The sequence below is a fragment of the Mirounga leonina genome, unplaced genomic scaffold (assembly GCF_011800145.1).
Source record: "Mirounga leonina isolate KUSES-001 unplaced genomic scaffold, KU_Mleo_1.0 Mir_82, whole genome shotgun sequence".
Classification (NCBI taxonomy): Eukaryota; Metazoa; Chordata; class Mammalia; order Carnivora; family Phocidae; genus Mirounga; species Mirounga leonina.
The window spans coordinates 57,363,709-57,385,985 of record NW_023270825.1 but is presented as its reverse complement, the minus strand read 5'-3'; positions in this window follow the sequence as shown (position 1 = coordinate 57,385,985).

Below are 22,277 nucleotides of genomic sequence, written 5' to 3'. Positions count from 1 at the left end.
ACATATGTAAGAACAAAGTTTTATGTTAACTAAAGTAGAAACACTTCAATTTAACTGCAATTAGTTATCAAATGATTGGAAAATATTTATATTCTTTAACTCAATAATTACACATCTAGAATGTGTAATTTTCTAGATGTTATCCAAACAATTATCCAAACAATTATGTATTAAAATATTTACTGAAACACACTTTCAATTAGGAAAAAATAGAAACAACCTAAATGATTACAGTGAACTGAAATGTATATAAAGATGCAGCTATTTAAAGTTTTCCAAAAATGTTAATTACTTGGGGGAAAGATAATAATGTTATGTTTAAAAGGATGCAAAATTATCCATAGAGTATGACCTCAATTTTGAAAGACGCATATGTACATACATCACGTACAAACAAAAACCTGGAAGAAAATATATAAATATACTAGCCATTTTTATTTCTGGGTGATTTTTATTTTCTGCTTTATACTTCTATCTTTTTAAATGTTTTAAACAGTTCTGTGTTTTTTTTATTTCAAAAAGAGAAAAATAAAGATTTTTAAAGGAATATTTACCTAAATTAATGAAAGAAAATGGAAACAAAACGAATATTGTATCACGTAGAGGTGTTACAAAATAGCATACCAGGCTGTCTCCATGGGGTGCTCCTACTCTGCTTTCAGTGCTCATTTTAAGCCTGTCTTTTAGGAAGCGCTGCATGATCACACCTCACAAGCAGAACTGAACCTCTCCCCGCCACACACAGCCCAACCTCCGGTGGCCTCAGGACCTCGGGCCCCAGGGCTACCTCCTCACCACACGGTGCGTGCAATGTGCAAGTCGGGTACCTGTGCATTAGCATGAGGCCTTTGGCCTATACCAGGGATAACAAGAAAATGTTCTATGAAGCGACTCCCTGTATTTAATGCAAGGACATTTCTGAAAGTGAAATATCGTTCCCTAATTACCCATAATCCTCCCACGAGGATCAATTGGGGAAAATTCTCTCTGGGCTCAATTTCAGGAATAGTCGCTTTTCCAGGGCAGCATCGTTGATTTTCATCTTGTAAACACTGTGAATCCTGTAAGTAATCATGTTTCCCTCAACTTGGCTACTAGAGAGTTTAGTGCTCAGTTTGTAACCCACCTCTGACAAAAAACTGCACAGCACGCTTTTAATGTATGCCCCTTACCAGGAGTTTCATGTTACTTCCAGACATTCTCTTTTCCCTCTTACCCCTATTTCTTCACTTTTAAAAAGCCTATCTGATCTTGGTGTTTAAATGTACCATTGTATACTCTTAAAACTTTCTCTTTTTTTTAATATTTTATTTATTTATTTGACAGGGAGAGAGAGAGCACAAGCCGGGGGAGCAGCAGAGGGAGAGGGAGAAGCAGTCTCTCAGCTGAGCAGGGAGCCTGATGCGGGGCTCGATCCCAGGACCCTGAGATCACGACCTGAGCCGAAGGCAGACGCTTAACGAACTGAGCCACCCAGGTGCCCCACTCTTAAAACTTTCTTGAAACGAGGCATGTTACATATAAATCAGCTAATTAATAAAACAAACAACTTAGGTTCATTTTTGTGCTATTATTTTCTGTACTATTGTACAAGTTTATATTTTCTATGTTAGAGTAAATGTTACTTGATTACTGAATTTATTATTATTCATGAAGACAAAATGTTTCTATATTGCATATTTTTTAAAGCATCTGAATAATTAATTGGAGAGGGGTGTTTGTTTTTTCCCCAGCTCGTTGGTGACTTGTCAAGAGGGTCACCATGTGAACGACACTGTTTTCTACCACATCATAAAATGACTAGGTTGAAATTTTAATTTATTCTAATGACCAAAATCTTAATTTACAACATCAACCATGTTTTAAAATATTCACACATCTGTTCCAGTTACATTGCAATGGCAAAGATGCATTTCTTTTTTATTTGGCAAGCACTACAAATATATCTGTTATTTACTAGCGTGTTCCCTCATCTATCAAGGTTGCTCAGAGCAGACAGCATTTAGTGATTAAGTAAGGCATGGCAAAGAATGATAAAAAAGAAAAATGATTTCAGCCATAGTTATGTTAATTCAGAAACGTCAACTATAAATGTTAACTCTCCCATCAAGTAAGTATTTCCCAAAAGGAAGCTTGACCACCATTTCAACACGGCCTCAATAAATATAATTAGTTCAGTCAGAACATTCATTGTACTGAGCTCTCTTTTTTGCTAGTTGGTTCCAGAGCAGAGTCTCAAATTAAACTGAGACCTTGAGAAACCCCCAAAGACCAGCCCACAGTGAAATTAAATGGGTAATGTCAATAGGGAGAGGAAAATATTTTAATGGAACATTTGATTTCATGAATTTAGGTCCTCTCTCTGACTTATTTTTCAAAGCACATTTGCGGTCTTTAGGGGTTTTTTTTTTTTCCATCTTATTCATACTTTATCATATATTTCTCTAGGGCATCTCTCTAAAGGATATCTGGAGAGGCAAAGAAAATGCCATCAGTTATCAGCCCCCCTAGAGCACTTTACTTCTAAAGAAGGCCCTCTCCTGGTTATTTATGGATAAATACAATTCTGTATTCTCCTGGGTATTCCCCCCAAGTGGTTAAATAAAATATAGTGATTAAATAAAATATAGTAAAGTGATTAAATAAAATATAGTAAAGATATTTTTAGAGAAACTGTGTGTAATGAAATACCTTTGAGACAGAAAAAAAAAATGAAATGACATCTCTATTGACTCTCCATTTAGACAGCTCATCTACAGCAGCAGCTCATAACTCTCTAGGAAAACTCGGGTCTGAAACTCTGCTTGGCAGTATGAAACTGTTACACCGTAACTTGGCTGACCCGAGGTCAAGGTTTGGAGGAAAACAAGCAGCCTTGAAGATTGAGGCAGGTTCCCTAAGGCCAGATAAACAGGCAGCTGAATCAGAGCCAGAAACATTAGCTAAGACAAGGGTCCCGTTGTTACCAAAGGTTTATACAATCTTCCATTTTACAACATTGACTGAGCAGCTAAGGCAATACTAGTATTTACTAGTATCCCAGGCACTCTGTTAGGCCCCAGGATTCCAAAGATACATGAAATAAGGTTCCCTCCCCCAGAACAGCACAGTGCTACACAAAGATAAAGTAACAGCCATAGGCGCTCTCCTTTATTAGCGCTTACTCTGTACCAGGCACTGTGCTATGCACTCTACATGACTTTTCTCATTGACTCCTTACCACAACCCCAGGAAATTTTTTTTCCTTCCTTTACAACTCTCCTGGGACATACAAAAGGTAAGGAGAGTACCATACACATGAGGTTGACTCCAGCCCAGGTTCCTTGCCAATTTGCACAGTGGAGCCCCAAGAAGGCAGGCACCATCACTTTTCCCACATTACAGTTAGGGAATAGAAGTTCAGAGAAGCTAAGTCACTTACGATAACCAAACAGCTAGTGAATGGCAGGACCAGACCTGAATGGCAGGACCAGACCTCATAACTATACTTTTTACCATGTCTGAAACATCAAGGGACAAGAAAAGGAGATTCATTAAAGAAGCAGTGCAAATAGTCAATAAATCTATGATAAAAATGTAACTTCTCCAGTATGAAAGAATGTAAATTAAAATGAGATATTTGTCATCAAATTGGGAAATTGATTAGGTTGAAATTTTAATTTATTCTAATGTCCTGTAGTCTGTCTAGAGTCCAGAGCTGACAAAGTAGCAGGCCCTCATATCTGCCAGTAGAAACACAAAGTGACCCCTTCTGAGAGGACAATTTTACAATATTAATTGGCTTGACAAAATGAATATGTAAAACTAACAATTCAACTTCTAAGTTTTTACCTTAGGAAATAATAAAAATGAGTCAAATATTTTCTATCTATTTATTTATACATTTCACTCAGTTAATAAGTATTTGCCAGGCACCTGGGATAGAATGGTGAGCAAGTCTCCATTCAGTTGAAGGGTAATGATGCTCCTTATAATATTACTCATATAACAGCCAAAAAATTGGAAATAATAGGGGTCAAATAAACTATGGCACATCCATAAAATGCAATAAATTGCAGCCTTAAAATAAAATACGATGCTGTAGAAGAATGCTTACGGTATTCAAAAATGTTCATGATATATTATGCAAAAGTAGATTATAAAATATGAAACCAAATACATGTTCAGTACAGTCCAAATTTTGCAGACTTTAAAGCTGCACTTATTCATTCACTCAACATATATTTATTGAAAACCTCTTACATGACAGACCCTAAGGAAACAGCTATAAATAAAATAAAGACTTTGCCCTCGTAAGGCTTACATTGTAATTAGAAGAAATACAGAATAAACAAAAGTGATAAATACATAACACAGGGTATTGAATATTATGGAGAAAATGGAGTAATATAAGTTAGCCAGAGAAGGATGCTCTGATCCAGTAACATCTGAGCAGATATGCTAAAGAAGTGAGCCCCAGGAATATCTTTGATAAGAGCATTCCAAGGGGGGGCAACAGGAAGTGCAAAGTCCCTGAGGCAAGAATGGGCTTATATTTTTGGAAGAGCAGAGTGCATGAAAAAGAATGGTAAATGATCCTATGAGAGAGTTAGCTGGAGAATCAGATCATGTAGAGGTTTGAAGGTTATGCTAGAGAATTCAGACTAAATTTTCAATGAGATAGGAAGCCATGGCAGCATTTGAACAGACAGGTGACATGAGCTGATTTAGATTCCTAAAGGGACAGTAGCTTTTTTGTGCAGAATAGATGTTAGGGGTGGCAAAAGCAAGATGATAGAGTAGGTAGTGGTGGAGCTGATGAGTAGATCTAGAGTTGAGCCAACACTGACCAAAATGGGGAAACTAGAGAACTTTTAGAGTAGCAGATGTGAGAAAGAATCAAAAGTTTGTCTAGGGACATTTGGCAGCCATTAAAACATGTCTCTCTGATCTCCAATGCAGGGAGTGTGTTGACCAATAGCCCAGCTGCTGGAGCAAATTCACACCAAGTCATGTTTCCTCTGGACTGTTCCCAGTTGATGACTTCTAGGGATGCTAAGTCATGCCCATTCATGAGAGATACAGGACTCCTCTGATGCTGACTTTGGCTCAAGGACTCCACATCAATCTTGCAGAAAGTTCCTTAGAACTGCACCAAGGTCTACAACTTCCTAACCACCCTTGCTTCCTTCCTTCTGTCCCCACAGGGGGCAGCCCTGAAGCACAGTCTGACAGCTCCCCAGCCTCCCCCAGGTCCCCCACTCCTCTCCAGCTCCCTCCCCACTTTTTCTCACAGGCATTTTCCCTAGGAAATGGGATCGCACCTCTAATCCCATCTTGGTATCTTGAGTTTGAGATACTAATAAACAAACTCCCAAATGAAAATGTCCTATAGTCTGTCTAGAGTCCAGAGCTGGGAATGGAGATATAAGATGGCAGCATTCAGCACACCCATGCTATTTAAGGCCATGGGCTAGATGACATACTTTATTCAAACCTTCATTTCCTTCAGTGCCCAGATGCTAACTATCTACCTAAGAGGAATAACCCTAGCATATTACTTCATGCTAAGTTGTGGTTTATGACACCAGCCTTCTTGGTAAGGGCCAGCCATATAAGAACTCTGCATTTTAAATTAGGATGCCCATGGAGTGGACCCACAGGACCAGTCTGTCCTGTCCTGGTGGAATGTCAGGTCCCATGGCAGTTGAGTGAGGGAGATTATTCTGAGCCTTCTCTGTGTCCATTCAGAGTCAGACTTACTGCCATAATGACTAACTGAAACTACTAGAATTTCTTATTTATTTCCCTTTCACTTATCATCAGGTTTCTGCTTTCCAGGCTAAGTCACCCTTCACCTTCTTACCTTCTCTTTTTCATTTTCCTTCAGTGACTACTATTTAATCCCTAGAACCAGTTTCTAAGAAATTTCACAAACCATACTCGGGAATATGTACTTAAGACCCCTCATAAATATAAAACATAAAATACAGAATGGCTCAATATCTCCCACTTAACCCAAACAAGCCCTCAGAAAGGCTATTAGTTGAGGAAATCAGATATGTGGCAGAGAACAGGAAAACTGGCAAAAAAATGAATAACAAGAAAATAATATGGATGTGGAACAATAAAAGTTAGACGAGGAGAAATGTGACTAGAAAGTTATTTATAGAAAAGTAACAGCCACCTTTTTTTTTCTTATTTCCATCTAGCACTTACAGCGAGAATGTTCTCTAAATTCAGTTTTTCCTCTCACTCCTATAAGTTGTTCTTATGTTTAGCAACCGTCTGCTTCTCCTCTGTGCCTGAGTATATGGTTACTTCCTCTCTTTTCATATACACACAAGAGAAACAAACAGTCTCTTGGTAACAAAAATCAATCAGCTAGATAAAAAATTTACTAAAACTACATTAATAGAGAAAAATCATATCCATATTCCCTAGACTGATGAATAAATATCATTTACTTCTCAGTGGTGTCATTTTCTTCCACTTATATTGTTACACCTCTCAGAAGCCAATAGTAGAACAATAGTAGAAAGCCTGAATAATCCCACAGAGGCAATGAAACAGGATATTTAAGATTCAGCTGTCTTCAGGGGCGCCTGGGTGGCTCAGTCGTTAAGCATCTGCCTTCAGCTCAGGTCATGATCCCAGGATCCCAGGATCAAGCCCCAGGTTTGGCCCTCTGCTCAGCAGGAGTCTGCTTCTCCCTCTGCACCCTCCCCCCACCGGCTCCTCGCTCATGCTCATGCTCTCTCTCTCAAATAAATAAATAAAATCTTAAAAAAAAATAAAACAAGACTCAGCTGTCCTCAAAAATCTAAAATGTAGGGGCCATCCCTGATTGGCATTAGTAAAGAAGGCCACGGTCCTTGGTACCATCTCCCCTGAGCCAGAGGCCAAAGTTGCTGGCAACTAGCCCCTCGCTCAGCCCCTGTACTAAAAATAGCCTAGAAAGGCATCCAGAGCCCTTCTGCTATGCCAAAGGGCCACAGGGAATGCTTAGAGATACCCCCGTTTTATTGTGAAACCTCAAAATAAACCACCACTGAGACTAATAATCCCAGGACACATTGCAGTACAATAACATGAAGCTAACCTTAATGTTCACCTTTTCTCTAACAAAAGTTTAATTAAGACCATTATGGGATTTCCCTCCACCCCCAGGGAAACACAATTCCAATTTTACAACTCAGTCAATGAAACAGTAGGATTCATTTTGAAAAGTTGGAACACAATCTTCAGCAATACATCTATTTTGTAAAATTGAGGTACACCTCAATATACACAGATTGCCTAAAGCTCCACTGAGAACATCAAAAGTAATTTGGAAAAGAGAATTATGTTTGTGTGGAAAATAACATCATTTAACACATTTGGCTTGCCTAAGGAAAGAACAGCTTACAAGTACTCTTTCTGTGAACTGTAAACACCACAAAAGATTTTAAGTAGAAAGAATGAGAAGAAATTAAGAAGAACTAAATGCAAATTGGTTATCAGGAAAAGGAAAAATTGTCTCCATATCATGAACATCTCCCCCCTGGGATTAATTAGGACATTAAATGGACTTACTCAAGAACTAGTGATGATGAGCAGTGGAGATATGTAATCATTTTAAATTAGACAGAAGGACAAGAACAGCCTAGGTGGCCATTCTTGAGTCAATTTAGAGTTTTTTCTTCACCCTTGGTTTGAGAAAGCTAAATATTCATGTTGCATGGAAGTAAAAGGGGAAAGAAGAATACAGCTTGCAGAAGACAGCATGCAATTCAAAGACCTGCAGCCCCTTGGGAGAGCCTCCAGTGAACAGTCTGACTTCTTCCTGCCTCATACAGCAGCCTTTCCCCCATGGGTGGGTATGCTTCCCACCTATTCTGCTTTGACCCCTTCACGGCTTCCACCCAGGGACAACAGAAGGGATGTTACTGCTCTTCTCCAACCATAAGAACCTGGGTGTTGGGGAATGCCAAAAAACCAAGACTCCTGGCATGGATGTTATTTTTCTTAGGAAAGACAGTGGGGCAAGGAAAAGGATCAAATATTGCTTCAAATGCCTTCAGAATAGCAAATATTAATGAGTTGAAAAACATGAGGAAACTTGTTCATAAATCCATGAGAGGCACTCTGTGGGCACAATCCTATAAATACTTGAGAAAAGACACTTTGCTTGCAGCTAGACAGCCTTGCAGAAAGGGGGCTAGACTGCCAGCAATACTTAAGTTATCGATGGGAATTTTTATTTTATTAGTATGTCATTTTTATTTTGTTGTATTTTTAAATTATAGTAAAATATGTTATAATGTTATTTTTTATTGTGAATTATATAATGTGCATTTCTTTTGTACCCACAGATAAGTAAGGCTTTGGGATACTGGGGTTTCACACTAAAATTCTGATTTGGAGAACTGAAAATTTTACTTTGATTTATACAATCTGAAAATTGTTGTCTGATTTATTCCATATTAGAGCATGGTGCTACTAAATGAAGACCAAGGGGTTTCTTATTTGTTCCTCATTTGTGTTTCTAATCAAAAGGTTTCTTCCAGCCCCTCTCCAATTTCAAAATCTCTCTTTATAAAGCCAAAGGTCTCAAACACATCACTGAAGGCAGTGGTTGGAGTGGGAGGAAGGAAAAGGGAGACATGAGATGTTGTTCACAATTTTGGAGCAATAGCTCAGTCTGCCAGGATTGCCCTGCGTCACAGATCATTAATGGTAGAGTGGCATTGGGACGCCTGGATGGGCTCAGTCAGTTGAGCTTCCAACTCTTGATTTCAGCTCAGGTCATGATCTCAGGGTCGTAAGATAGCCCTGCATGGGGCTCCACACATGAATCACTAACACAAGAATCACTCCTGCATACCATCAGCTGTAGCCATCCCTGTTAAAGACCCCAATGATTCCACTCAAAAGAAGACATCTGTTTGCTACCTTGTGTCATCTCAAAACCTGTGCATGCCCTGTGCAGGTGACTGGTTTCTGCCGCGTGTGAACTGCATGGCTCCTCACTAGCTCAACAGAAACAGCAAACACATAGTGCTCACTATGTCTAGACGCTGTTCTAATTGCTCTAGGCATAGTAATTTATTTATGGCCTGATGAAAAAGTTGCTATTTTTAATTCCTGTTTTAAAGAGAAGGAAATCGAGGCCCTGAAAGTTAAAAATCAGAGTGGATGAGCAGGCAGTCTGCACCCAGCATCTCAGCCACTGTTCTTCACTTCCTGAAGGACTGGGACCTGAAGGCTTACGCAGCTGGCCCCATGTCACCCCCTGCCCTGCATCCTGCTGGAGAGGAAGAGGGAGCACTGCTGGAGAGGAGAAGAAGCCATTAAAGATGCCAGCAACATAACAGACAAATTCCAAGAGCAAGAAATGATGCAAAAGGGAAAGCAAAGATCCAAAGTAGGCCAAGCGAGCAGAGTAAATCGGTCCCAGACTACTTCTGTTTCTAATCTCCACTTCTCCTACAAAAGGCAATGCTTTTTTTCTTAGTGTCCTTGGATTCTTTTTTTTTTTTTTTAAGATTTATTTATTTATTTGTTTGTTTGTTTGTTTGAAAGAGAGAGAGAAGGAGCATGAACAGGGGGAGCGGCAGAGGGAGAGGGAGAAGCAGACTCCCCACTGAGCAGGGAGCCCAATGCGGGGCTCTATCCCAGGACTCTGGGATCATGACCTGAGCTGAAGGCAGATGATTAACTGACTGAGCCACCCAGGCGCCCAGGATTCTATTTTTTTTTTTTTTTGATTGGAGTATAGTTGACACACAACGTTACATTAGTTTCACGTGTACACCATAGTAATTTATATGTTATGCTAGGCTCACCACAGTGTAGCTATCATCTGTCACCATACAACACTATTATAATACCGTTGACTATATTCCCTATTCTGTACCTTTTATTCAGTCCTTGGATTCTTGGCCCATAGCAGAGCTTGTATTTAGTGCCAGTGAATTAGGGGGTGGTGTGTATTTCTTAAAAAGCAGTTGCTGCAAAAATATATACCAAGGCGACCCCACAGTATCTATGTTGCTGGCCATGAGGAGCACCAACCAAAAATGCCACTCTACTCCTTTTTTAAGATTTTATTTTTTTATTTATTTGAGAGACAGAGAGCACACAAGCGGGGGAGGGAGAGGGACAAGCAGACTCCGAGCTGAGCACAGAAACTGACGAGGGCCACGGAGCCTGACGCGTGGAGCCCATGCAGGGCTCAATCTTACGACCCTGAGATCATGACCTGAGCTGAAATCAAGAGTTGGAAGCTCAACTGACTGAGCCCACCCAGGCGTCCCAATGCCACTCTACCATTAATGATCTGTGATGCAGGGCAATCCTGGCAGACTGAGCTATTGCTCCAAAATTATGAACAACATCTCATGTCTCCCTTTTCCTTCCTCCTACTCCAACCACTTTGCCTTCAGTGATGTGTTTGAGACCTTTGGCTTTATAAATAGAGAAGGGTCTCATTGGAGAGGGGCTGGGAAAAAGGCAAGAGCCCAGAGAGGATAGAATGGCATCTGGTCCTTACCTAATCTCTTGAATTGGCTTTGAGCCCCCTGTGGAGAAGAAGCTAGAGATTTTGTGAAACTCTGGCACAAGCTGAGTGCCAGTGATCAGGGGTCAGTGATCAAGTGTGGTCCAGAGTGGGACAGCAGGCTACTCCACACACCAGTGCTCACCACTCTCAGAAGCAATGGCTTTGGAAGCACCCAAAGATAGCACTCTGCATGGGCACTCGTGTCCCATGATCAGCAGTGGCAAAAGCACTTTTATAGGTCGGTAGTAGGCATGGACAGTGAGCACCAGGGCAGTGTGGATGGGTGTCATGTGGCAGCTAATAGGCTGACTTGCAGGCCTACATGAAGCAACTTTTGGGGATATCCAATCAAGTTAATGGGGCCTTCTCCCATCCTATTTTTAGTTAGAAAAAAGGAAGGGCAGCTTTATTTTATAATCACACAGTAATGTGTGGATGGCACATTATTTAGGTGAGGGTCCACTTCAGATCCATATTACCTCCTATTTGGTTTTTGGTTGGTTGGGTTTTTTTTTTTAAGTGGGCTCCATGCCCAGCGTGGAGCCCAGTGTGAGGCTTGAACTCACCACCCTGAGATCAAGACCTGAGCTGAGATCAAGAGTCGGATGCTTAACCAACTGAGCCACTGAGGTGCCCCAATATTACTTCATGCTTGGACTCCAGTTGGCCTCCCTGACTCCAGACTCTCCTTCCTGTAGGCTGCAGATCATCCCCAAATAGCTTTACATCATGTTATTTTCCTGCTTGAAACTTACTCTGTTCCACAAAATGAAGTACCCCTGTGGGCAAAATGTCATTCTAACTACTGAGGAAGGCTGGTAGGATGATGAGCCATCCCAGTTTGCCCAGGACTGCCCTGGTTTTAGCAATGAAAATCCCATGTGCTGGAAAACCCTTTAGCCCTGGAATACGGGAAAGGTTGGTCACCCTCACTCACCATTTTCAGCTTGAGATTGGCATAAAGGTGTGGGGGGGGGGGTTACATTTTATTTTTTTATTATGTGCTCCAACACAGAGAAGAACCATTAACAGTGGCTATTTTTACACCAAGAAGCAATGAAATTTAGTTGCTTACTTCATATAGGCAGCTTGGTTGCTATGGCAACGGTGAGGGGCAAACTTGATTGTTCAAACATATAAAATCAACGAATCTTTCAGTGTTTGCTTCATACTTTTAAGTTTTAATATTTGCTACCATAGAGCTGAGCCCCTTGCATTGTAAAATTGCATTTTAATACTTTAACATAGTTATTTACTTTCCGTAATATTATCAACAATTAGTTATCTATAAATATAGCTGTTTAAAACATATTTCCTTTGAGAGGAATTTTAGGGCATCAACTTAATTCCAGGCACATGAATTTTAAACTCTCTGAGGACAGCAACTTTAAACAATACTAAATTCCTATGCACAGGCACCACCTAACATATCCACAGTTACAGTGAGTAGTCTGCACATCTTCATGGGATGAAGTTAAGGCTCTGGTATTATTCATTTATGTAGACCCTACCTTGCCCCATAAAAGATTTAAGGAGGCTTTAAAAATACAAGATAAGGGCGCCTGGGTGGCTCAGTTGGTTGGGCAACTGCCTTCGGCTCAGGTCATGATCCTGGAGTCCCGGGATCGAGTCCCACATTGGGCTCCCTGCTCGGCGGGGAGTCTGCTTCTCCCTCTGACCCTCCCCCCTCTCATGCTATCTCTCTGTCATTCTCTCAAATAAATAAAATCTTAAAAAAAAATAATAAAATATAAAATAAAAATACAAGATAAAGCAAGCAAGAAAGAAATGGAGATAAAAAGAAAATGTGGGTAGGAAAGTAAATTGGTGCCATGAATAATAAGGTTAGTACAAAAAAAAAAAAAAAAGACATGCCAAGGAGTTCCATTCCCTCACAAAATTCTAAAGATGGGTTACACATCTGTTACTGACCCACATAACAGGTAACTCAAAGAGAAAAATCATGCTCTATTATAAAATTCAATATCCTTTTGGCAAAAACAAACCAGTAACATAGAAACAGCAAAAACTTAACTAATAGGGAGATGATTATATTTAACATATGGTCTTCACATAAAGGATATTACTTATGGATAAATGTCTAAATCAATGGCCAACGGTGTCACCTAAGATCACTTGCATAGGTGAAGAGGTTTACCTGATTATTTAAAAGTAAAAATGTCTTATTCATCTTTAAAAAGAGAGACAGACAGAAACAGGGAGCTCTGGAAATTGCAAAATAGAGATCTTAACTTTGATTCTTGGTTACTTCCTCCAAGTCATTTCTTTTATAACTGATTCGTAAAACAGAAAAAGTATAAAGTAATAGGTAATAACCAGCATGGCTTTGAAAGTAATCATGTAAAGAATTTTATTTGATTTTTTCCTGTTAAAACAATGGGCAAGAAATTGTTGTCTCTGTGGCCACCAAACACCCTATTAAACATAGTATGCAATAATATACTAATAAAAGCAATCATTTGCAATGATTTTATAATTTACAAAGGGATTTTATATACAATACTTCACTCAATCCTTCTTTGACACAAATTGTATAAAACAGGAAACTAGGGACGCCTGGGTGGCTCAGTTGGTTAAGCATCTGCCTTCGGCTCAGGTCATGATTCCAGGGTCCTGGGATCGAGTCCCACATCGGGCTCCCTGCTTGGTGGGGAGTCTGCTTCTCCCTCTGCCTGCTCTACCTGCCACTCCCCCTGCTTGTGCTCTCTCTCAGACAAATAAATAAATAAAATCTTTTTAAAAATTTTTTTAAAAATACAGGAAACTAAAGTGAACCAACTTTTCCAACTTGCAAATGGTGATTTCAGATTCAAACTTATTTCTGACTCCAAAGTCCATAATCATTCTGTTGCCTCTGACTACTGAATAAATTAGCCACATCGAACAAAATAGAGACTCTTTAGCAAGAACATCATATGCAAGTTATAGCAAGTGATCTTGGCTGTAATACTGTACTTTAGGTACACAAGATATTACCATTGAGGAAGACTGGGTGAAGGGTACACGGGGCCTCTTTGTACTATTTCTTGCAAATGCATATGAATCTGCAATACCTCAAAATAAAAAGGTTTTAAGGCAGCAATTTTTTCTACCATATTTGACAATGGTTTTTCCTCTGAGAGGTTACAAGTAAAAAAATAAAACTGTTGGCCTCCAGTTTAATCTTCACACTTTAAGAGAAAAAACAGGATATAGTAAGAGCAACAATACTGGAAAATAGGACTTTGTGAAAAGGGAAGTAAGAGAAAACATGGGGAGTGGAATAGGTATGAATAAATTTTCTTCACCTAAAAAATAAATCCAAAGGAAATGTACTTGAATTAAGATAAGGAAAAATTTTCTAACAATCTTTCTCATAATGGGACTAATACTTCAACAGTGTAGGAAAATTACCCATCTGTCTTGAAGAGAAGGGTTCACCTGGTTAGTGGTTACAGTCTCAGTAAATGGCCTCTTTTGGTTCCTCTGCAGTTCCACAAGGTAAACAGAGTCCTACAGGGAAACAAAATAGTATTTGAATGCTGGTTCTATCACTTCCCGGTGGTAGAACTTGAGCAAATCATGTAACCTCCATGGGCCTCTGTTTTCTTATTTTCAAATAATGACAAACGGATGCTGTACTAGAGAAGCATTAGTTGTTGTAACTGTCTGCTACTTCATATGGTTCAAAAGAGACATATTTGATTTCTATGAAAGCAGTAGAGATAACTTTAAGAATAAGAAGAGTGGGTTAATCATCTATGTGGTGGGATATGGGAAGCACTGAAAACCAAGTCTTCCATAAAGGAAATAAGTCCATCCTTACCCTTAGCCTACCAAAATACTCAATATTCCACCAATGAAGATTCACTTTCCTCTAATATATTGTCAACACCCTAGGGCAAGTCTTAGGTCTTATTTATTATTGTATATGGCATAATGCCAAACAAAGAGTAAATGATCAAAAAAACCAAAACTGAATATCCATTGAAAAGGGGTCTATATCTCTAGAAATCCAAAGTTTAAATTCCAACAGGATTACCAAAGATGACATGCTGAGGTTTTGTGAATTACTGACTCTAAAGGGCTACCTAGAGTAGTGGACATGCCGTGTCCCCACTCCAGGACTGAAGCACTTACAGTGAAGTCCCTTTTCTGGCCTTGTTCTCACTAAAGAAAGCCACCTCACCCAAAATCATATTTACTCCCCAGGGGTATAATGGCCCAGTTTTTGTGTCTTAATTTGGGCCAATTCTGGAGGACCACTCCTGCTCCAGGGCTGTCTGTGGGGGTGGGGGTCAACTGAGGCTCCTGTTGCAGCTTATATTATTAACCATTCTGCAGAGAAACAGACACAATAGGTTGGGCGGGGGGGGGGTGGGGGCAGGCCTGAGAAAGAGATGGCAATATATTATGAAGAATTGGTTCACATTATTTTAGAGGCCAAGAAGTCCCTGGATCTGCCATCTGGAAGCTGGAGACCCAGGTAAGTTGTGGTATAAATCAGTCCCAGGCCAAAGGCCTAAGAACCAGGGGAGCTAATGGTAATTTCAGTCTGATGGCAGAAGTCCAATATCACAGCTCAAACAGGCAGAAAAGAAATGAATTCTCCCTTCCTCCATCTTTTGTTCTATTCATGTCTTTAATGGACTGGATGATGCCCACCCACATTGGGGATGGCAATCCGCCTTACTGAGTCCATCAATTCAAGTGCTATCTCATCCAGAAACACCCTCACAGACACACTCAGAAATAACATTTAGCCCAGTATCTGGGCACCCCATGGCCCAGTCAAGTGGATACATAAAACGAACCATCACACAACCACACTAGAGTTCAATTTTTCCTTCTACTCAATCCTGCCTCCTCGCTACCCCATGACTGTTGATGCCCAGATCACTTTCCAATAAACTTTCTGCATGTAAATGTCTCAAGATCAGTTTCTGGGGGAAACTCACCTGTGACAGCTACTCCTCCTATAAATAAAGTTAACACTTCAGTGAGATACATGCATTTTGGTAAGTGTTCTCAAGTATGAAACCATACTAGAAAACCAGACCTGCCTTCTGTGCCATTAAGAACCTAATGACTATATGAGAAAGATAGTAACTATTGTTACTGAGAAAGCTTAGCTCTCATTAAAACTTCATTTTTTTTCATCTTATGACTCATATACACATGTTAAGAAGTCATCCAAGTTCTGAATTTTCTTAGTGTCCTCTGAAATGCAATTTCAGAGTGAAAATGCAATTGCTGATCAATAAGAACTAGGTTTCTGGTATTCTTTTCACACCATCTCTCTGGGTCACTGGAGCGTAACTGTGAAGCTTCCAGTATATACTCCAAGCTGAATTATTTGGACCTTGTAACTTTATACACTGAATAGTGCCAAAATTGGTGAAAGAAGGTAATTTTATCACATCCTGAGGAAAACAATTTATATAAAGTAATGGTTTACTGAATGTAATTTATTTTATTGATCTTAATCTATAGCAGCATTACACAAATTATACTTCTTTAATTACATTTAAAAAGAATCAAAACATTTCTTTAAGTTAAATGGCACAACTTGGTCATGAGACTGCTGGTCAGGTGCTTCACTACGTCTATCATTTGACGGCAGCATACTTAGGATTCACAAAATTGAGTTCATTCCATCAACAGACATCATTTTAGCCTACTTTGTGCACCAAAACTCTGTGCCACTCGTAAGAATATAAAGAAAATGGAAATCATGCTCACTTTCACTTTCAAAGCATTCTACCCAACAGGGGTTTGTTATTTCTGTCAATCTGTTTAGCCAAGTTTCCATCAGGAAGTAATTCTGAATCAGAAGGGAAAATGAACAAACCAAGCTTAGTGGATTCTCCACCTTTCATGACTTTTAAAAATTCTTAATGAGAACCAAATCACTGACTCTGGAGCTCTAATCCCTCTCTAAAATTTTAGAGGCTGTCAGGTGCTCCTTCAATTGAAGGAGAAGAATCAGGTAGGAAGCAATATTTTTAACTTCACAGCCCTGATGAAATATTTTTAGCAGAATCAAGTCTGGGTTCCAGCAGGGTAATTCAATGGTCTCCATGGTAAGAGAAATGTAGAGTTGTTTTTAATAGAAAAGCACAGTAAAAAATAAAAATGATTCCTATGCTTGATCTACTGGAAGACACAAACACTTCGATTACACTTAGTCATTACCTTTTCCATCTCTTTGAACAAATAAAACGTCAAGGGAAGAAATATATTTTACATACACCATCATGAACAAAATGAAGACCGATTTCATTTCTATAAAATATAAATAAATTTTAACTGGACACAGGACTTTGTTGCTGAAACTTAGCCCAATGTTTCATACAGAAACATGATCAAATGAGGTAATCAAATATGGGTGCAAATGCTTGTAAACCCAAAGATTTAGCAAAGGTACATGATCATTACTAATAATCTATTTGAGTGAGTTTATGCGGCATCAAATAAGAGAATTTAAACTTTGGCTAGCACCGCTAGACCCGTCACATACAATCCTGGGTACTCAAATCTGAAAATGATTGATGCTGACAAATTATAGGTCCTTCCTAAAAAGTCTTCAAAGAGTGACATATTTTCAAAACAAGTAGGGACGAGTCAGCTTTGGAAATGGCAAAAACGTATAATATGCACTGTTAATTGCTGACATTTATATGGAGTTGACACTAGATATCACTTATCATAGCAATTACTGATAGCAATTTGCATATCCAAAGCCCATAATAAAATTTCACTAAGTTCAATTTTTTTAAATTTATTTTCAACCCTCATGTTAATGTCTCTTTCATTAACATGAAGTATAGTACAGGGCTTTCCTACATTTTTTATTTCACACACAGAAGATGATAAAGTTTGGAATGAGATCAACATCCTGGCACAAGTGAAACCAACGTGGGACACCAGTTTAATATGGTCAGTTTTGTAGAGATCATCTGTTGCATAGTTTATTTATTTATCTATCAACCCATACTAAACAAAGACTGAGTCCTAGATATTTAGAATTAAGGTAATTCTCATTATAAAATTACCTTAAAAATCCATGTCTTTATTGAGTGTGTTACAGTTAACTATATACAAAAAGTGACTCATGGCCTCCTCAGTCCTTGTTGTCTATAACAAAATACTCTTGTTTGGTTGTTTGGTTGGGAAACACAGTGGCACTGCTGCCAGAAAATGTGTAGAACAGGAGTGACAAGCTGGTCCAACACTAGTTACTGGAAAGTGAAGATCTGCTACTTAGCAGATCTAGAAACCTAGAAAATCTAGAAACAGCTCTGCCTTCCCACAGTGGGTCCATGAATGTGGGACCAGTTCCTATGGACCAGCTGTGGACCATTCTGATGAAACAGTCTGCAATTCTTTTGAGTCCAACCCAAGAAAATCCTACTCTGAAAGGAGGGGCAATGAGACAGCAACAGAGGTGTTGATGGGAGGGTCTGCCTGAGAACTAGCGGCTGGAAGGGTGGTCCCTTCCAGCATCCCAGAGCCAGAGGAGCCCATAAGGGAGGCTCCGAGTGCCCACAAAAGTGTCCACAGGACAAGGGCAGCTTTAAATGTTTGTCAGGCAGAAGAGCACAAGTTTTGGGTTGGTCTCAGGCTATCAGTGGAGATGCTATCAGCTAAAAATGCCTGGGGCACTCACCTGGGCCCACAGGACTTGTGGAGAGCCCACACAGACATTCCCCTAACCGAAGCCAATGTGTGGCTGGGCCAGCCCTTGCAGCTCTTACTATGACTACAAGCAACAACCATCAGGGAACTTTGAAAAAAAAACAAGGTTTATTTATGCACAGGTTCTGGAAGGAACACAGCATGCTATGGCCAGGGTCACACAGGGAGGTCATCACAGGAGAGAGAGAGAGAAAGCATAGACCTGAAGGGGTCGAGGGTGGGGTACCTAGAGTTTCACAGATTCACTCTTCACTGGTAAAGTTAAAATGTGAGAGTGTAATTAAAAAGCAGAAAGGGGAAAGCAAGCAGTCAAATGGTCAGGTACCCAGATCAACCAGCGCTTTCCCAAAAGGGGACCTCATGGGTGAGGCAGCCTGGCTCTTCATCTAGTCGTGTAGCTGGTAATGCGTTGATCTGAGATGAACATCTCTGAAGTGGATGGCTTGCTGACCAAAGCGTAGTGTCGGGCACTTATATCCCAGTCAAAACCGCTGACTGGCAGACCCTGACACCACAGCACACCACCGTCCTGTTCCCCTGCCCGGCCATGGTAGAATACCAGGGCCTCCCACCCCTCTGCCCTCCAGAACTAGCAAATGGAAAAGGATGTAAGTGAGAAAGCAGAAAGCTGCTTGTCCTCTATGCGCAGCAGCTGCCTTAGGCTGTCCTTCCAAGGGAAGGGAAAAGATTTTATATTAAATCACATTAACAGTTTTGATGATTACTGGGACATCGGGCATTCTGTTTTCTGAGTTGAGACTAACTGTAGCTTAATGTGACTCTAGGACTTTTTACTACTTAAAGTCACCAGAAAAGTTTGGGGGCCTGCCCAGATTTCATCCATGGGGAGGAGATCCACTTCCAGGGAGTAGATTTTAACAAAGCATGAGGGATAAAAAATTGACTTGTTTTGTACTTACTCGTGTTATAAGTTATACTCAAATTTGTTTAAAACTGAGACTATACTTGTTTCATTTTTCCATGTTTGCTTTAAACTTTATGAAACTTCTGGGCACCTGGGTGGCTCAGTTGGTTAAGCGACTGCCTTCGGCTCAGGTCATGATCCTGGAGTCCCAGGATCGAGTCCCGCATCGGGCTCCCCGCTCAGCGGGGAGTCTGCTTCTCCCTCTGACCCTCCCCCCCTCATGCTCTCTCTCTCTCATTCTCTCTCTCTCAAATTAATAAATAAAATCTTAAAAAAAACTTTATGAAACTTCCCTGAGCCACACATCAAAAATCTGGACTTTTCAGAATGTTTTATAAGAGGGCTCAAAATCTCAATGTTGCCTGAGTGTGTAACTGACCAAGTAGATGAAGAGCCCAAGAATGAAATCAAGGTCTACATGAAATAAGGGAAATTTTCAGGGAAATCTGTGATGTAAAAAAAAAAATGTGAAATTTATGTTACCAAAGAATATATAAGCTAGCAAACAAAAGCACACTTCTTATGGAAAGATCAGATAATTATTTCAAGTTATGAAAATTACGGCATAAAATATTGAGAATAGAAAAAAAGTCAGTTATTAGCATGTTGATACTTCTAAGTTTTTTAAACCTGCATAATTTATCTCTTTGGAAATCCCATAAGTTACTGGTGTCAGGGAAAGAGTAATGCCAGTAAAGATGTCAAAGAATATAAAGCTTTCTGTGCATGTTTTCAAGAAGCCTTTCTATTTAGACTTCATAGTAGATGAATTATTGGAAAGCACCCTAGAATTTTCTAGGAGTAACCCCTTCCTCATATGAAGGGGTTGACTGACCAATGGATTAAGAAAATTAGAATAATGAATTCATACGGAGGAAAAAGAAAAGAAAGAACAGACAAAAGATAATAATGTATTACGTTTTCAAAGCAACCCTGTACTCTTTAAAAACTGTTAACTTATTTTTAATTGTGGTAAAATATACATAACATAAAATTTAGCATTTTAACCATTTTTTGAAGATTTTATTTAGTTAGTGGCAGAGGGAAAGAGGGAAGCAGACCCCACTGAACAGTGTGTCCCGCAATGTGGGGCTCGACCCCAGGACCCCAAGATCATGACCTGAGCTGAAGGCAGATGCTTAACCGACTGAGCCACCCAGGTGCCCCCATTTTAACCATTTTTAAATGTAAAGGTCAGTGGCATTAAGTACCTTCATATTGTGCAACCATCTCCACCATTCATCTACAGAATGTTTTTCAGCTTGCAAAACTGAAATTATGTACCCATTCAACAGTATCTTCCCATTTCCCCCTCCCCTCCGTCCCAGTAAGCACCATTTTACTTTCTGTCTCTATGAATTTGACTACTCTAAGTACCTCATAAGAGTAAAATGAGTATTTGTCCTTTTGTGATTGGCTTATTTCACTTAGCATAACGTCCTCAAGGTTCATCCACGTTACAGCATGTGTCAGAATTTCCATCCTTTTTAAGGCTGAATAATAGTCCATCCTATGCTGTATCACATTTTGTTTATCCATTCATCTGGTAATGCACACCTAGGCTGCTTCCAGCTTTTGGCTAATGTGAATAAAGTGACTCTGAACATGGTGCTCACATATGTCTTTGAGACCCTGCCTTCAATTCTTTGGGGTATATACCCAGAAGTAGAATGGCTAGATCTTACAGTAATTCTATTTTTAACTTTTGGGAAACTGCCATACTCTTTTCCATAGCAGCTGCAACGTTTTACATTCCTAACAGCAGTGCGTAAGGGTTCCAGTTTCTCCACATCCTCATTTAATACTGGTCATTTTCTGGGTTTGGTTTTGTTTTGCTTTTTAGATAATAGCCACCCTAATGGGTGTGAAGTGGTATCTCATTGTGATTTGATCTGCATTTCCTTAATGATTAGTGATGTTCATCATCTATTCATGTGCTTATTGGTCATCTGTATATTCTAGTCCTTAAAGCAACTTTTCCTTTATTCATTGCTAATTTTACAAATGATATCACAGGACTATGTTTTTCAAAAGAGACCATATTTTTGGTTTCCTTGGCAAGCACCACTTTTATCTAGCAGTGTAAAACAGTTCAAATTGCAAATCCTTTTTTTGGAGTAGCAGTATATATCACTCCTTACAAGGAGAAAATTTCAACCTACCTACATTGGAGTCCTGTTAAGCTCTAGGCTTTTAGATCTATGCAACTTCACAGACAACTGGGGGTAAAGGGCGCTCTATTTTGTCAAACGACACAGGGCAACACTGTGCAATACAGCAGCTTCGTATGGCTATGGGGCACTTCAAATGTAGTTAATCCCAACTGAAATATGCTGTAACTGTAAATTCACATCCGACTGCAAAGAACTGGTATTTTTTAAATAATATAAAATATCTCAACAATTTTTCAATTGATTATACTTTGAAATCAAATATTTTTAATAGAATGAGTTCAATAAAATATATAAATAACTACATTGAATTTCACCTGTTTCTTTTTACCTCTTTTAATGTGGCTCTTGGGAAACTTTTTAATTACATATGCGGTTTTCCACTTATGGCTCACATTATATTTCCGTTGGACTGTGCTGATCTAGATAATTGTGACTAAGTAAACTCTTCCTACAAATGTGGATACACACATAAATTCAAAAGTAGAGAGTTAAAAAAATTTTCTAAAAAACTCAGTTTTTTTTCCAAAAACAAAATCTTTTTATTACTAGTTTGTCCAAAAATTATCTAGGTAATTACCTTTGTTTTATACTCAAGTTTTTTTTAGTATAAACACTGCCTCCTACATTTAAGTTTGTGTGTTTCCAGAAATAAACTGTTGGAAACTCTTTTGAGTGTAGAGCCTATGCAAAGAAATAATAACTTTAATAATTTTTAAAAGATGTACAAAACACAGATAACTGATATATAGTATCCAAAATATCTAAAGAATTTCTGCTGACCAATAAGAAACAAATGAAAAATGAAACTGGCTATACACAGAAAAGGAAACTGAATGACCAATAACCTTATAATAAGGAAAATATACATCAAAACAATAGGATACTATCTCATACCTTATGAGACTGACAAAAATTTTAAAGACAAGGATTCTCCCACCTCAGGGCCTTTGTACTTACC